Here is an 18,355-nt window from a genome sequence, read left to right on the forward strand (position 1 = left end):
ACAAAAGTTTAAATGCAGAGACACAAGGTTGGGAATACAGACCTGGTCTGGAGTCTTGGGACACCTGTCTACACAGATGCCATCTTCTCCTCATCCTGGTGTAGTCCTTTCCAACAGGCCGCAAAGAGTCTTTCATTTGATTCCTCTTTTCATAAATAAATTCTCCAGGTTATAGTCCATGATCCTTAAGGTCTGGGAGCTCTGTGAAAAGAATCAGCTACCAACCTTTCATTTCAGCATCTCAATGGGACCCTGAGAACAATGTAATATCTTCCTTAAGCAAAGTTGGTTCTTATATTTCCTCATCTAATTTCATAGGCCATCCAGTCATTATCTCGAAAGGAGACAGCCAATGCTTACCAAACGGTGTAGATCCAAGATTGAAGAGCTTTTGGCCATGAGAGAGCTTAAGTGCCTCTGAAAGCTTTGCCAATTAAGTTTTGATGGTGCTGTTAGCTCTTCCCACCAATCCTGAGGATCAGGGATGGTAACTGCAGTGGAAATGCTGCACTATTGGCCAAATATTACAAACAGATTTAATTATTTGTCTGGTAAAATGAGTTCCCGGTCACTGTGTAACTCAGTAGGAATTCCTCAAACAAGAATTAACCTTTTCAATAATAATTTACCTAAAGCCATCACTCTTCTGAAGGAAAGGCCTCAACCCAACATGAGAACACACAGATCATTCCAAGATATTTATCTTTGAGATGGTGGCATTCCGACAAAGTCCAATTGTCATACCTCAAAAGGTCCCTTAGGAAGGGGAAAGTGGTCTTGTGACTCATGAAATAGCTTCGCTAGATTATATTTTGGGCATGTAGCATGAGTATAGGCTTTATGAGCTGCTGTGGGAGAATGTTTCCAAAAGTATTGCTTTCCCCCTTTGTTGCCACCTTTATTTCTTCTCTTCCACGGTGATTTCTTGAGTCTGTAGAAGGAAACCTTTTAGTGGGTCAGCAGAGTTAATAGAAAGTAGCAGGCATTCTTGAGGCTGGACAGCATATCTAGCTTGATAACATCCTTGTTTATCATTTAAGTAAGACCCATCTGTAAACCAATTAAATAATAGTATGCAGTCGTGGTGTTCTCCTCTTGTGATGTTGGAAGCAAAGTAGCAGGGTTAAAATAGTGAATAATCTTTACCTACACAATATAACCTAAGAAGGTTTATCGTCATTTACTTGACAATGCTTCCCATGCAATTTAGCACCAAACAAGCCTAATTAGTATCCCCCCCTTTATAGGAAGAGAGAACAAATTTCTCTGAGAAATCTCAGGGGGCCTCTGAAAATCCTCAGAGAAATTCTCTTCCTTCTTCCAGGTCAAAAGAAAGCCTTTATTCAGGATTTGAGTATTTTGGTCGGGGGGAGTTTGTCAAAAATATCAAAAGGTTTTAAAACACTTGGCCAAATAGGAAACAACGCTCATTCTATTCAATCAAAGTGACAACAAAACAGTCAAGGGCAAATAGTTAAAACAGTCAAAAAATCTTAATAGAGGGACATCAGTCTTTCTGAACATAGGAAGTTATTCTAACAAAACAGATTTTCTGCCTTTTAGGTAGACTTATTAAAGAAAAGCCTTTTATAACCTCTTTATCAAGAGCAGACCAAAAGTTCAAGAAAGTTATCCTTTTGAGAGAGAAAACCAAATTTTATTTTTTTGCATCAGCTCATTTTTTTTTAACATTAAAACTCATTTATTAATTGGATTTACTTTAGTTTTAGTCAACTTGACCAGGCATAAAACTTTCAGAATTTCTCCTTCACAAACCTTCTACAACTCTTTTACATTCATAATTTGTCCCATGCTTGCTTTCTTCCCTTCTAGTACTTTAGGACAAATTTATCTTTCTTAACCCAGCAAACAAAACTACTTCCACTCTTTACACCTTCTTTACTGAAACCGTACATTTTAATTTCCTTGTATACAGAGCTGTTTTCCTTATTAATTTTTAGTAGGTTTAATTACATATATTAATTAGAATTTTTAACACTTAAAGACCCTAGTGAAAACTAAAAACTAAGTAATTATGAACTGTCTTTTACATTAGCATACTGTGGCTTGGCAAATTTATAAACACTTTTTGTAATTTCTAGAAACATGCTACTTCATGGTACAATCTTAATAAAATACAAGACATGTTTACTAATAGACCTAAACACCTTTGAGTTTCTTTGTAATAAGAAGCCAAAAGTAGACAAATCTAGTCATGTCTAATAATAATGTTACACTATTTCATCTTATTTGGAAAATGACCCAGATATTCAGTGAGTTTTTTTATCATACAATTTTACCTAGCAACACTTCAAAGTTTCAAGTTACCAGAAAGATTTTGGAAGTTATTTTAAATATACATGTCATAAGACAATTATTTTAAAAAGATTACCCAACACTTTTATCTTTTTCACACTTATTTAGTTTACTCATTCCCAATAATTATTTAGATTGCCTATAAAGCTTCAAGAGACATTAGACAAAATTAGCCATCATTTTAAGTTATTATTTTTGCTAACCAGTTTTGTAACAGAGATAACATCAGCTTATTTGACCAATAAACCCAGACATGTTTGCATCCTATCCAAATACTGACAATTCTGAGCACACGCTTATTTCAATCAAACCAACAATCTTAAATAAGTTTTCAGGTACCAAGATTAATTTTATATCATGTTAACTTAAAGATACTTGGGTTAATTTCTTTTCCCTTTGGAAATAATTTAGGTAAGTGCTTACTTCAAGCCAATTAAACAGAGCTCTTAATTTTTGGCCATACCATCTGGAGGTAAAAATATCACACACATATAACACATATATAGACACATACACAGAGACTGCACAGCTATTGTTTTAAAATTACTGCCATGAATCAGGTACAAGGCTCCCTAGTTATGAATCCAAATTTTTGTTTTAAGACTTTTTACTAATGTTTGTGGAGAAGACACTAAAGATGCTAGATTTTGGGTGAGGCTGCTCTTATGGTGACTTTTCTGGCCTTTTTCCCTTTTTTTTGCTTCTTTTTTAGAAATTGTCGATAAGCTAGATAACAGTTCCCAGAGAGGCGAGGCCGTAATCCTTTTTAAGATAAAGGAACTGGGTGGATCTGAACGGCCTCTGGAGCTGCTTTCCCAGTCTCAGGGGGATTTGTAAGTTGAGAACACGTGTCCAGCACCATTAGCCTAATTTGCTCTCCCCCCGCCCCCCTGCCCCCGACCAACAGATGATTAGTTTAATATAATTTAGGGAAGAGGGCCTGGAAAGAAAATTCCTATCAGACTCTGAATATCAGCTTCCAGTTTGGCCAAATTTCTGATCCCAAGTTACTTAAATCCTTTCAAATACCTTGTCGGTTTCAGCCAGGACAAACTAACTACCTGGCAGTATTGAACAGTTCCAGGAATCATCAGCGTAGCAGTTTCCCAGAAAATCTCTCAGAGTCTCATCAGCTTGTAGATTATGGGAGTGTCTGTAAAGTCATGCCCTAATATATTCCTTTAATTACTATTTATAATTTAATTTTCTGTTAGCTTTTTGCAACAAAACTTTCCATAAGATTATTTCAGAATGTTGAAGTTTTTGCTTTTTAAGTGCACTTTTTAAATGATCTTATCTAATCAGAACGTTCCTTCTAATGGCCAGTGTAACCCTGAGGCTGACAGCAGCTTGGTAGGACCACTGGCCACGAATGGAGTGCACCCCACATTTCTCTCTGACTATCTCTGACCACAAAATGGGGTGCAGTGCACTTTGACCATATTTCAGGACCTCTAATAACCTGACGATTACTAAGCCAAGCCCTCAGGACATGGAACAAGCTTGGTAAAATATTTTTTTGTGGTTCTTTGTAAATATTTACGGCTCCCAGAATCTTTAGTTTTTGAGCAATTGTGCTGGAAGTTGGCGAGCTCGACTTTTTAAAAGTTTCTTTGTTACCTTGCTCTTAAAAAGGAGACCCACAGAGGCCACTGTAATTTCAAATTATCCGTGTTATTTTGCCAGCCATTAACAGCTATCCTTATTTTGTTGAGCACTTGCAAGTCACAGCACGTAGCCTGCCGGAGTTCAGAGGTGAAGCTGCCAATTTGGGAACTAGTTGACATTTAGAAGGTCGATTTCTCACTTTTCTTTTAGTTTTGTTTTGCCATAAAGTCTGAACAATTCCTAGGGACAGTGTGGTGGGTCAGAAATGTGCTGCTTGTGAGTGTTACTCCCTAGAGAAAGGTCGTAAATATTCTCTTACGTGCCTTGGTTTCTCCCGCCAGCAGCCGTTGGGGCTCGGAGCTCAGGTGACGAACTCTCTTATGAGCTTCCCTGGACGAGCCTTCAATTAATTAACGTTAATGATACTGGAGTTCCCTATGCGCCCGCTGCACAGCGTGAGGATTGATCCTCCAACACTCCTGATGAGGTCTTCAGGCACCTGAGAACGGCTTTCAGCCAGGAGGAGCAATGTCCCTTTTCTTCACAGCTAAACACACCAGTCTCTCATGTCTCTATCAAGTAGTGTGTTCAGACTTTATATAAACACAATTCTTGGGCCGGCCCGGTGGCTGAACTTAACTACTCAGTTAAGTTGTTGCACTACACTTTGGCAGCCCAGGGGTTCACCAGTTCGGATCCTGGGCGTGGACAGGGCCCCGCTCATCAGGTCATGTTGAGGCGGCGGCCCACATGCCACAACCAGAAGAATCTACAAGTAGAACATACAACTATGCACCGGAGGGTTTTGGGGAGAAGAAGAGAAACAACAAGAACAACAACAAAACCCACAATTCTCTCCGATTTAAAGCCAAATTTAACAGGTCGGCCTTCCCCATTCACTCTAAAGTTCCCTTCAGGCTCCCCGGGCCTAGGAAATTCCCCCTGGGGTCCTCGGTCCTAGGAATTCCCCCTAGGTTCCTCTTACCTAGGGTATGGACTGGTACCCTTAAGACACCTATTCTAAGGTTGGAAACAGCTCATGTAAACTCTTGGACCATCAACTCAAAATAAAGAGGTCCCGGTTTCAGGAGAACTCACCAGGGTCACCTGAAGAGTGCAGTGATCCGAGGGGCTCAATGGGCCCCTATTGGTACCGAATGCCGGTTCAGTGTAGATTCCAGGTGGTCTCCTCGGGTTTCTCTGAAATCCTGCCTCAACTACACCAAGAAATGTCGATGAAAATAATCCATAACCAACCTATAAATCAAAATCAGGCTGAGTTTATTACGAGCCAGAGTGAGGATTATAACCTGGGAAAGCCTTAGTAGACTTTCCGGAGAAGTGTGGGTTTCAGTACAGTCTTATATCGTTTTAGAACAAAGGACATACATTAAACCACGCAGGATGCATTTTCAAAGAGGTATTCAGTTGCAAATTAGCAGGACAACAGGACCAGGATGCCAGGAAAGGGACTAATCTGGGTGTTACCAATAGGGTGTTGTTACCAATAAGGCATAGGAGGGGAAGTCTGCCTTCTTCACCTCAAGAGAGAGTCCTGACTCAAATGGACAAGCAGATGTACAATACATGCTTAATGGGCCATAAGTCAAGCTTTCTAGTTCAAGGCGAATCAGTTTTGAACTTGAATAGTTACCCCATATAACTCAATATGTGAAAATCTCTTGTCGCCAGTAAGTGTGGAGAAAAATCACAATACAACTAACATCTCCTGAGCCACTGTTGTGTCCCAGACACTGTGTAAGTGCGTGAGAAACATCACACATCTAGTGTTCCCCTCGTAGATGACACCACGATATTGTATTGTATTAAACGTTATACTTATTACTAGATTAGATAGAGTGGATTATTGTTGTGAGCATCGGTGTTACATGACTATTGATATTATTAGTTCCATTTTACAGAAAGTAAATAATGCTCAGGCTGGATATTCGAAGGCGACTCCTTTTCATAAGCCCAGTCGTCTCAGCAGATCCTACAGTGCTTCTCGAGGAGGTGCAGAATAAGAATTCATATGATGGGTTGGGTTTCGGAACTTCCCTCCTCTTGCCCGGCTCCATACAGAGGATTAATAATCGCCAGGGCCAAGCCTCTTGCCTCACACTGTTTTATAACTCACTGTAGCCAAAATACTACTGTTTAGACCACAGGCTAGAATTTCCTAAAACCAGTTTCAAAGTTATATTTTCCAAGAGCATCCAAAGTTCGGGTTCACCATAAAGTAGTGAAATCCCTTTATTCAACAAACACACATTAAGCCCTTTTTGTACATATTGCATGGCGTTAACTTCTGGGGCTACGGGTTTCACTAAGTCAGGATTCTGATCGTTGGCATGTGGTAGCTTATCCTGAATAATAGTTGCCTTTGCAACTTTAGGATCAAAGACCAAAATGTACCATCTAAGTCTTTTCTACTGTGTCTGGAATTAGAGATAGAGATTGACTTAGTCTTTGATAATTTTGTATTTGTTTAGAGTCTTTCTGCTAAGAAACTCCAGATGCTTTACAGATTTAACACACTTATCTTGAAAAGCACTCCCTTTGTGTCAAAACTAAACTAAACAATATTCTTTTTTTTTTGGCTCTACTCTTCTGGCTTTCTTTCTGTAAGCTTTTTGAGGAAAGGGGCCAGGTCTTATCTATTTTTGCATCACCAGGGCCTGACATGGCTCCAGGATCTCATAAGCACCCTATAAAAGTTTCTGCAATGGATTAAAAACTATATCCTTAGAAAACACTTAAAACAGTGCTTTTAAGTGTGAAAAACTAGAAATGTTTTGCAGGATTGTTCTATATGAATTTTATCAATAAAAGCATTTTAGTTTAAGTCTTATAAACTAATCTGCACTTTCTTGAATCCCCACCCCAATATCTTTTCCTCCAGACATAATTTGGAATCAGTGATACATTCCAATTCATAAAACAAATCTAGATTGTTACGTCCTTTGTGGCCCATTCACCAGCTTTCCAGCAGTAACCTGAAGTGGTCAGCAGGCAGCAAGCAGGAAATCTTTCCTGGCATGGTTCCAAGCCCTCGTCATCTTTTAGGAGCCTTAACACTGCTCAGTCACATAGACTTAGGCCCGACCCCATGAATGAAAATCCCACAATACCAGAAGCCACCACATGCAGGTCCACAGTGTACAAAGAGGCTGTACTTACAAGTCTGTTTTCATCTCAGTATCTGCAATTTGGAGAGCATTTTCGTAAGTTCCCAAATTAACCCACCAAATCCTGAATCATAATGTTAAGAGGTACATTCAAAGTCGTGGCTCCTTGGGTACAGGAAACGGGGGAGCGGGCCGGGGTCAGCAGAGAGGGACGTGGACCCCTGGTGCCTGCACAGGGCAGTGTGGCAAAGGCTCCAGTCCCTCCACGTCCAATGAGGCACCACACAGGGTGCAGACATTCACTTTTCTTCCGTGTCACTAGACCTCTGCTGACTCAAAGGCAAGACAGAGGAAGAGAGCTGCTTTCCCCGTTTCCAGACCTACAGCTTTCCTTGGACTTCCCTGCAAAATTTTTTTTTTGTAAAGTTAGGCCAGAGAGTCAGTATTCTAGGCTTTTCAGGCCGTCCAGTCTCGGTCACGGTGTCCAGCTCTGTTGTCACAGCGTGAAAGCAGCCACAGATGACACGCGAGCAAATGAGCAGGGCTGTGTTACAGTGAAACTGCATTAACGGCTACTGAAATTTGAGTTTTACATAATTTTCACGTGTCACAAGTATTATTCTTCTTTTGATTTTTTTCCAACCATTTAAAAGCATAGAAATATTCTTAGTCGTGCTGCACACAAACAGATAGGAGGCTGGATTTGGCCCGCGGGCTGCAGTCTGTCAACCGCTTTAAAACAGCCCACGTTAAACTCCCAATTTGCCAAAACCTCCCTCTGCCTTCCGTTCCATCTCCCTCGCTGGGAGTGCTTGGACCCCCGCTTTCCTCCAAGTCCCCTTACAGCACCCCTGCACGACTGCCCTGCACCTGAGGACCCCACGCTCTGTCCCTAACCTTCTCTTCCTGCCTCCCCACTTCCTGAGCACAGCTCTCCAGCGAGCTCTTAAAAATGAAACGTGATTCACTAAGCAGAGCTGTTGCCAGAAGTATCTTTTGAAAATACAAATCTGGATCCGTTGCCTCAGTTCCAACATTTCTGTATCTTCCCTTAGACTAAAAGGAGCCATTTCCACTTTCAGACTTAGCTCATGAGGTCCTCTGCAGCCTGGCGTCACCCGCCCATCAGACCTGGTCCTCGGTCAGCTCCGTGATCCACCCCCCTGCCCTGCACCCTCTGCTCTGAGGGGGAACTTCAGTTCACCCTCGAAGTCACAGTCACAGCGAAGCCTTTGCGGGGACCTGGAGAGACCACTTTGGAAAGCATAGTTTCAGGCTATAGCAAAATGAAGTGAATGACTCTGGGCAGAAAAAACAAATAGATGCCATTTGAGAGGAGAGGCACACCATCAGCCCAGGGGAGCTGACCCCGTCTGTCCTTGGGGCCAGGTCCCCAGGGTTCCCACGTCTCACAGCTCTTGTTTCTGGACCGCAGGCTCACCCTCACGTCCAGGGTGCCTGTGGCCACCGGGAATGAGGCGTCAGGTCCGAGGAGCGACGCAGCAGCCACGGAGCCGGAGTCTGCGGGGACCTGCGTGAAGGTGCGGACCTAGGGTGGCTCCCGCTGGGTCGCTGCTCCAGCACGTGTGGGGAGCAGCGGTTGGAGGGGGAGCACCGGCTCTGACCCGGGTCACTGAGAGTGAATCGCATCGAGGGCAAAGCAGTTAGAGAGAGAAACGAGCAGCTTTTAGTCCAAAATAAATGCAGTGATTCAATGCAGGCCCCGTCCGTCAGGAGGATAAAATTTTTAAAATTCTCTGATTCCTCCTTGGAAACTGCAACCCTTTGGACCCATTCAATCTGGTTTTCAAGGAAAAAATAAAAGCAAAACTAAAAACAACAAAAGGAAATTTCATTGGCTGTTTTAATGATTATTCACCTGTGAGTAAAAACCCATTAATTTCTGTGGGTTTCCTGGTTAGCAAAGGAGTTTCGCTTTGCTTACTTTTTGATTTTGACAGAAACCCTTGAAATTAAGAAGTAGAGATGTGATTATCTCTGGATCGTAGCAACTTTCCAAAATTGGTTTTATTTCAATTTACTAAACAGGACGTTTAGTAAATTGTTGTGGACTCATTTTATCTGCCCGTTGGCTGCATATGAACAGAGGAAGGAGACCAAGAGTTTTAAGATGCTGCAGAGAAAAAAAATACTAAATGCGGGTGGTCGCCAGTGAACTAGAGATAAGTGACCCATTCCTGCCAGTGTGAGGCGTCCTTGTTTGAGGAAAGGGTGGGGTTCACAGTGCAGGGAGAAGCGCTAAGTTTAGAAAGACTCCAGCGGAATTCCCATTTCCTGGGGCCCCCGGAGATGTCAGCATGGACTTATTCATTAGTCAGGGGAGCTTGATGTCTGAGCCAAGGAAGCTTCCGTAGGAAGGGAGAGCAGGACAGGAGCCGGGGGTAAACAGCAGGCCAGAGAAAAACCGGGAAAAGCTGCTGACAAGGGTTTCCCACTGAATCCGGTTCCTACCTGAGGGCGAAACACGGGATGCCAGAACCTCTGGGCCCTTGGAAACTGGAAATGAAACCTTTCTTCTCTCCTATCTTTTTTAATGGAAATGAATACTACTAAGCTAATAATTCTTTTTGAAAACACTTTCTTGTGGTATGAGGTGCATTTAAAAAAACCTGGAGTTGGGGAGAATCCTGAAACAAATTTTGATTAGTTCATCTTCAAAATGTGGGTTTAACTTTAGATTCGGCCTGGGATCTCCTTTGACTTGACTTCTCAAAAACAAAATCCATTTTGTGTCCTGTCGGGTTAGAAACTGTGTGAACACAAACTCTTTTCAAAAGATCCAGAGCCTGAATGAAATCAGAGCCGTCCTGGGACCCAGGGCATCTTCTGTACGATTTGAACAGCTTTCTTGCGGCAGACCTGCCACCCGGCTGAAATAAACTCCCACAGCAGGTGCTGCAGGATCTTTCTGGTTAAGCGCCTAAAATTCAGTTAAGTATTCCATGCTGATTTTTTTTACACAAATATTAGTGGAGAAGCCAGACTCCAGCAGTGGCCGCCATGGCCCACTTTTGAGTTCCTGGCAACTGAAGTTTGTGTGATAAGCATCTACAGCCCAAGTTACAAATTCAAAGGTTTTCTTCAAGGAGGGCGAAAACAGCCGCAGGGTTTATCTGCTATCAGTGGCCAGCGGCTGTCTTCAGGGCCTGGTGGAGTCACTGCAGAGGAGAGAAAGGCAGGTATTTAGATAAAGAAGACTTTATCAGAACTGGAGTCCTGCCCTTGGGCATTCAACCCAGCTTTTAAAAATCCAAAAAGAACCAGTTTGGTGGGCCTTTCTCGGGACTGCTGCATGGTCTGTTGAGAGCACTGCGTGTGATAATGACGTGTATCCCGACATTCGTGGGGCACGATCACAAGAAAACTCCAAAACTAGTTCACTAAGACAAGGAAATTTCATTTGATCAAAGTCCTCTTTGAATAAATCCTTATATTTGGTTTTTATTTATTTTTGTGGTGGTTGCTTCTGCTGTAATCTAACTTTACATAGGGTTGTGAAAAGTGACGCTCTCATTTTGAGTCACAGTTTTTTAAAAAAATAAATATACAAAGAGTATTATAAAAAAACTATGGGTCCCCTATACCTAAAAATATAGATGATTTGATACATTTCCTGGCTCTTTCTTTTCCTTAACAATGTGTTGATATCATTTTTACATGATAAAACATGATAATTGTGTCAGCTTTATTTTGACTTATATAACATTACTTCGTGTATCTAAATGGTCTTCATATTTTATATTTAAAGTTACTTGTAATCTAGAGAAATAATATAGCTTGTTAGAATGTTTCTGATTGCAGGTTCAGTTTTTACAAAAATTGATGCGTGGAAGTAATGGCAAGGATCATTCTGTATGTGTCGTATTATGCAGGTATCTGTATAACCTGACACCTTTACAGAAAAGATGATTTACTCTGTGAAGAAGGAACTCAGAAGCGCGAGATACGGTGCGATTATGCTATCATTCTGATTAATTTTCTTGACTTCCGTGCTAATTAACTCAGAGTGTAAGTTTTAAGAGTATTCAAAGAAAACACAGGAAGGTATAGGTCATCACAGATCTTTAGTGTGTTAACGATTATCGTAGGCCACTGGAGACAAATTATAAAGGGCCTCCACCTCATCTTTTTCAAGAAATTGTGTTTGGCAGGCTGCTCCGACCCTACACCTGCTGCCAGCGTTCCTTCTCGATGACCAACTACTTGCTCTACATTAGTGTTGGCTCACTCTGTGTTTAAGTCAGGTGGCTGGCATCTTCTTCTTCGTCTTTTTTTTTTTTTGAGGAAGATTAGCCCTGAGCTAACATCTGCTGCCAATCCTCCTCTTTCTGCTGAGGAAGACTGGACCTGAGCTAACATCCGTGCCCATCTTCCTCTACTTTATATGTGAGATGTCCGCCACAGCATGGCTTGCCAAGCAGTGTGTAGGTCCACACCCAGGATCTGAACCCGCGAACCCTGGGCCGATGAAGCTAACGTGCGAACTTAACCACTGCACCACCTGGCCAGCTTCCTTGGAATCTTCTAACTAACACCATGAGGGTCGTACATATTCACCAGGTTGAAAGGATTGTCTCATATATACACTAATTATTTACATTTGTTGTATGGGAGGAAGGAGTATAGAGACTTTCCAGGGCAGATAACAGAGTGAGGTTTCTGAAGCCTTCATCTTTAACTGACCCCTGACCCTGCAGGAGGAATGTTTCCTCCAGGGGTTGAGGTGTGCTCCTTCCTCGTTCCTGGGCATAGAGCATAACAAGTAGTTAAACGGCAAGTTCTATGGGCAACGTCCTGTTCTAGGCACTCTGCCTGTATTAATTATTGAATTCTTCCAACAGCACGGAGGCACGTGTCCTACTAATAGCGCCATTTTACAGAGAGGGTGAGTAACTTGCTCAGGGTTCCTGCCGGTAACGGGGGCCCAGGACTCCCCCGGGCAGTCTGATCCGTGTTCCCACCACAGCGCTCTTCCCCATGTGTCCCTACCTCATAGGCCAGAGCAGGAGATGGCAACGCTCAACTCGGCACGCTGTCTTCTCACATCAAGTCAGGAAGAGGGGTTAAGAGAGATTAACATTCATCACCTCGAAATGGAAAAGCAGACAAAAACCTGGGGAGAGAAATTAGTCCCCAGTGGTCACTCACTCAAAAGAGCCAGTCTTCGTGCTCTCTCTTGAGATTACAGCTTACACGGGCACTGCATGGGGTCTCCTTAGATGATCTTTAAACCTCTGAAATCATGTCTTCTTGATGGGAATGTTATGTTTACCTTATACGTTCTTGGAAACGTGCATGCTTGCTTATGGTACCATGTAGTTATGCAATTCCTTCAACCATTCTCGGCCTTTTGAGAAGGGGGATCATTTGTCTTAAGGCCACTTCAAAAGAGCCATCTGTCAAATCTCTGGATATGACAGAATACGGATCAGTTGTCTCCAGCAGAGGAGGGCTGAGGGGGAGACGGGGATCTGAAGCTAGAGGCCTCCATGGGGCTGAGACAGCGGAGGAAGCTCTGTCGGACCAGGAGATTGCAGGAGCTAGCAGCATGCCACACTGTGAAGTGAAAAGAGCATGAGGTTCAGGGCCAGGCCCCTCCGAATTCTGGATTTCTTAAAGGCTGTGCAGATTAAATAAGAAAATAGATATAAATATGCTCTGTGAACTATACATGGTTGAATACATTTGAGCTAATTAAAGAAGAGGATGGACAAGCTGGCTGAGTCCGAATTCCTCACGTGACATAATAGTGGTGTCCTAGCTGGTGGTCAAGTGCCACGATGGTCTTAAATCTCAAGGACATCTCAAGGAGAGCAGTTATCAGAACTCTGGGCTCTGGACTGGGGTTTAGGCAGAAAGCTCCAGTTTTAAATGTATTAAGACGCTGGACAAAACTTTGGTTATTTAAGTAGAGAGAAAGGTCAGCGCCCAGATACTGGGTCATAATACCTGAGAGAGCAGCAAAGACTCCTTGAGTCTGCATCCCAATGTTTGGGGTGAAGCACCTTCCATCCTTTTGACTAGCAGGTGGAGTTGAGTCTGCAGCTAGGGCTCTGACAGGGGCTACAGGGCTGCTGAGCCTGGGAACCGGACACTGGTCTCCCAAACTGAAGGACCACACATGGTGCTTGGACTACAGAAATGGAGACAGCTTCAAGGGGATAGAAAACGAGGACTCGAAGGCGATTTTGTGGTTTTCAGCCAGAGCGGCTGGGGCCATGGATATCTCATTTACAAAGGTTGCAAGGTGGGGGCCGAAGGTGAGAAAGAAGGGAGATGGGAGAAGAGGAATATTCTGGAAAGGCAGGACTGCGGTTGGGTGGTCATGAGATGCTAGTGATACCGGAGGCCTAGAGCTCAGGAGGAAAGTTAGGACCAGAGGTGTGAGTTTGAGAAACTGTTCATAGAATGGCTGCCTCCGGGCCCAGGGAAAGTGCTCAGTTTCCTGGGTCTGCCCTAACAAAATACCACAAATTGACTAAAGCAACAAAAATGTATTGTCTCACAGTTGTGGAGGCTAGACATCTGAAATCAAGGCATCAGCAGGGCTGGTTCCTTGTGAGAGCTGTAAGGAAGACTCTGCTATTTTCTTCTCTCTGAGCTTCTGGAAGCCTCGGGTGTTCTTTGGCTTGTAGACGGCGTTCTGTGTATTCACATCGTCTTCCCTCTGTGCACACCTGTGTCTGTGTCCAAACTTCTCCCTTTCATGAGGACACAGTCATTTCGGAATAGGACCCACCCAAATGACCTCATCTTGACTTGATCATCTGCAAAGAGCCTATTCCACATAAGGTCACGTTTGCAGGTACTGGGGGTTAGGACTTCAACATCTTTGGGTGGACACATTCAAGCCCTAACATACAGGATGAAATGCTTCCTGAAGGGAGTAGAATAAGCAAAGAGCGAGGCTGAAGCAAGGCCTTTGAAGTTGCGAGCATGAAGAAAGGCGAAGAAGACAGAAGATGGAGATGGATCCATCTCGTGGAAGTAGGAGGAGAACCAGGGAAAGCACAGTAGCCGAGGGGAGTGTTTCACAGAGAAAGAGTTGTGATTGTAAACGACAGAGGAAACGCAGGGAATGAGGAAAGACAACTGGATTGGGAATCAGGAGGCCACTGTGTCCACTATACGGGGTGTTTATGACATAAGGTTTCCGGGACAAACTCATGGGCTCCGTTTTGGTCCATTTGGGCTGCTATAACAAAGTACCATAGACTGAACAACAGAAACTATCTCTCAGGTTCTGGAGGCTGGACATCTGAGACCAGCGTGCCAGCGGGTGAGGCCCTCTCTGGCTTACAGACTGCCCCCTTCTCATTGTGTCCCCAGCTGGAGGAGAGCAGAGGGGATGTAAGCTCTCTCTTGACTCTTATAAGGGCATTAATCCATTCATGAGGGCTCCACTCTCATGATCTCTTCTAATCCTAACACCATCACATGGGACCGTAGAGTTTCAACCTATGATTTTTGGGGAACACAAACATGCAGTCTATAAACGGGCTCAAATCTAACCTCAGTCATTACTACGGGAGGATGGCATGTTCCTTAAAGCCTCTTTGTCTCAGTTTCCTTATCTGTAACATGGAGGTGATGATAATAGTTCCTACCTCACTGAGTTGTTAGGAGGATTAAATAAGTTCTGCCTAAAAGAGGGTCATGTAACCTCTGTGCACCAAAGGAGACTAGAGCGAAAAGGCAACCCACAGAAGGAGAGAAAAGGTTTGCAAATCATATATTTGATAAAGGATTGAGATATAGAGAGCATAAAGAATTCGTACAGCTCAGCAACAACAAAAGAAACACTCCAATTAAAGAATGGGCGAAGGGGTTGAAAAGACATTTCTTCAGAGGCCTAAGAATGGCCAATAAGTCCAAGAAAAGGTGCTCAAATCACTAAATCAACCATAATAAGGCACCTCTGCACACCCAACAGGGTGACTATTATATAAAAAACATAAAAACAAAAAGTAACAAGTGTTGGTGAAGATGTAGAGAAATTGGAATCCTTGTGCACTGCAGGTGGGAATGTAAAATGGGCAGCTGCTGTAAAAACAGTATGGAGAGTCTTCAAAAAATTAAAAATGGAATTACCATATGATCCAGCAATTCCACTTCTGGGTATATACCCAAGAGAAGAGAAAGCAAGGACTCAAACAGGTATTTGTACATCCGTGTTCATAGCAGCATTATTTACAATAGCCAAAAAGTGGAAGTAACCCAAGTGTCCATCAACAGATAAACGAACAAACAAACTGTGATATTTACACAGAATGGAATATTATTCAGCCTTACAAAGGAGGGAAATTCTGACATATGCTACAACGTGGATAAATCTTGAAAACGTTATGCTAATTGAAACAAGCCAGACACAAAAGGACAAAGACTGTACGATTCCATTTATATAAGATACCTAGCGTTGTAAAATTTATTGAGTCGGAAAGTAGGTTAACAGTTGCCGGGGGCTGGGGCCGGGGTCGGGGTTGAAGGGGAAAGCCACGGGTGGGGAGCTAGTGTTTAACGGGGACAGAGTTTCAGTTGGGAAGGTGAAAACATTCTAGAGATGGGTGGTGGTGATGGTTGCACAGCAATGTGAATGTACTTCATGCCACAAAACTGTACACTTAAAATGGTGAAATGATACATTTTCTGTTATGTATATTTTACAATAAAAAATACTCTGAACTAAAAAAGAAGCAGTGTCATGTGTGTGTTACTATCATGACACGTAAGGTAGATCACAGAGGGTTAAGGGAGCTCATGGGAGACAGGAAATGGAGGCAGTGAGTGAAGTCCACTCTCAGCAGTGTTTTGGGGAGAATACGGGTCACTGTGTGCAAAGACAGGCAGGGCGGGGGCTTGTATTCCTCCAGGAGCACAAAGGACAGGACTGGTTTGCAGATGGAAGGCAGGGGGCTTCAGAAGGAGAAATCAAGACCACGAAAGACACGATGGGTAGATGCAGACAGATTCCAAAGACTCGACCGAGGGAGAGCCCTAGAGAGGGGCGGACCTGGCACGGGGAGGGGCGGAGTGGGGATGGAGAGAATGCTAGACTTCTAGAGTCTGTCACCACTTGGAGGATCCGAAAGACTGTTTCTGAAACTTCCTACTCTTGTCCTTTTATTTCATGGAGCGCAAATATTAAATATGCCGTTAAAAAGGAATCATTTAACCCATTTGTCTTTTCCTGAACGAGGGAAGACACAGACCAGTCCACAGTAAGGCCACCTCGTGCTAGGGGGCGTGTTCTTTTTCCCATCGGTGATGCTCACGTCTTCACAGCAATACAGTCGGGTCAGGACTTCCGACTTAGCAGACCCGTCTGCGGGTTTATTACGAGTTCAGCGGGAGCTGCCCGAGTATAGGCTTTGGGGATAATCAGAGTAGGTTTACCGGTTAATCACACCTAACCGAGTAGCATCGAAGGCTGTTAAATTCCAAGATCACATATATTCCAAGTAATACGGAAATTAACGTTTAGATTTAGAAACATTCCTGGTCAAAAACAGAAAAGTGAAAGAGTTACCCCTATAACTGCCTTCAAAGGTGAGCCTTTGAGGGGTTATTCTGAAAGTAAACCGTAGGAATTCAACAGCCAAGTGGGGAAAAGAAACGAAAGCTCTGGGGCTTTAATTATTTGTGTACTTTCGTAATTTTGCTAAAATGTCTCTTAATTGGACAGTTAAGATATTTTCGGCTGCTTAGTCAACTCAAGCAAAGTAAGTGCGGTCCTGCCTTTCCAGTAATTTCACAGTCTTACGTTTACTGAACTGTTCCGTTGAGGGTAAATCCTCAAATTAGTTTTCAGAACACTTCACAGTTGCTGGAATATGGTAAAACAGGGTGACGCTTTCCATTTTTAGGTACCAGACCATTATGTATTCAAACGTTGATAACAGGGGAAGCACAGTTTATTTGTGAATGAACATTAAAAAAAAAATGCTTTACATTGATGTGTTTTAAAAAATTAGTTTCTCCAAAATTTATCATTTTGTGTTTCTTTCATTTAGTAGGAAGAAGAGATTCTTTACTCTCCCTTTGCCTTCTGAGGATTAAGATCCTGGATGATTGTGTCAGATTTTAAGTCCTAGCTGGGTAGGAATGGAAATTTGGATTTTCAGATGAGATCAGTAATTAGATTTATATTTTCTTTATATAATATTACAGTAGGTTGAATAACAGAGTCCAAAGATAGCACGTCCTAACCTCTGGAACTTTTCTGTTTACTTGCAAAAGGGGTGTTTGCATACGTAATTACAGGTATGTTAAGAATTTTGAAATGGGGAGTTTATCCTGGGGTGTCTGTGGGCCCGAAAAGCCATCACATGTATCTTTCTGGAAGAGATGCAGAGGGAGCTCGACAAACACATCAGAAGACAGAGTCAGGGCCTGGGGCAAAGGGACCACAAGCCAAAGAATGCTTGCAGCCACGGGAAGCCGGACGAGGCAAGGACTTCCCGCAGAGCCACTGGGGGAATGCAGGCCTGTGACACCGCGATTTCTGCCAGGTGATGTTAGCTGTGGCCCTCCGGCCTCCAGGCTGAGAGAACACATCTGTGCTGTTTTACGTGGCCCGGGTGTGGCAGCTTGTTACAGCAGCCCAGCAATCTACAACAAATATAAACCTTTACACCGGCAAATTTTCACATAATCACTTTAATGTTGTAAGCAATTCTGACACTTTCACAAAAAGCCTGCAGAGGTACAGTCCTATGAGCTGAACTCCAGTTAATTCCATATTTAGACAGAAATAAAGAACTAGAGAAAGAATGCTGCTGACACGATGCGTCAATGTAAACGGCATTCAGTTGCATAAAAAATTTCATTTGTCTACTTAGTGTTTTTCTAAGGCTAAGAAGAAATTTCATAAATGTCAGAGAACTAAATACTGATTGAGTTTTTTAATCCTTCTTCCCATTCATTACTTTAAAAAATTATTTCCCAAATTATAAAAACAGCATAATCACTTTGAATAACCTTTGCAAAATAGAAAGGAACAAATTCACAGAAAATCCTCATACAGCCACTATCATCGCTTTGCTATGATCCCTCACGTTCACCTTCTTTTTGTAATGATAGTAATCTTTCAACACCTACACTTTCATATATTGATTTTTTTCACTTAGTAAATATGCGACTTTTACTGTTACTTAGTCTTCATAACTTTATTTTGAAAGATAGTTCAAGTTGCTATTGAGTGGATACACCATAACTCAAGTATCCACTTTCCACGAAATTCAGACAACTTTCTATTTTTTAAGGAACTACTGATGTCATCACTT

At 42.7% G+C, this 18,355-nt stretch overlaps 1 long non-coding RNA gene across 1 annotated transcript; it reads right to left on the reverse strand.

Annotated features, from left to right (window-relative positions):
- Positions 1-1,634: 1,634 nt before the first annotated feature.
- LOC138918288 (uncharacterized) lies at positions 1,635-8,202 on the reverse strand. The gene is made up of 3 exons (XR_011427433.1): positions 7,105-8,202; positions 5,023-5,181; positions 1,635-4,693 (listed from the first exon to the last, which is right to left on the reverse strand). It is a non-coding gene; the product is annotated as an uncharacterized lncRNA (long non-coding RNA).
- Positions 8,203-18,355: the final 10,153 nt, after the last annotated feature.

The sequence above is a fragment of the Equus caballus genome, chromosome 16 (genome assembly GCF_041296265.1).
Source record: "Equus caballus isolate H_3958 breed thoroughbred chromosome 16, TB-T2T, whole genome shotgun sequence".
NCBI lineage: Eukaryota > Metazoa > Chordata > Mammalia > Perissodactyla > Equidae > Equus > Equus caballus.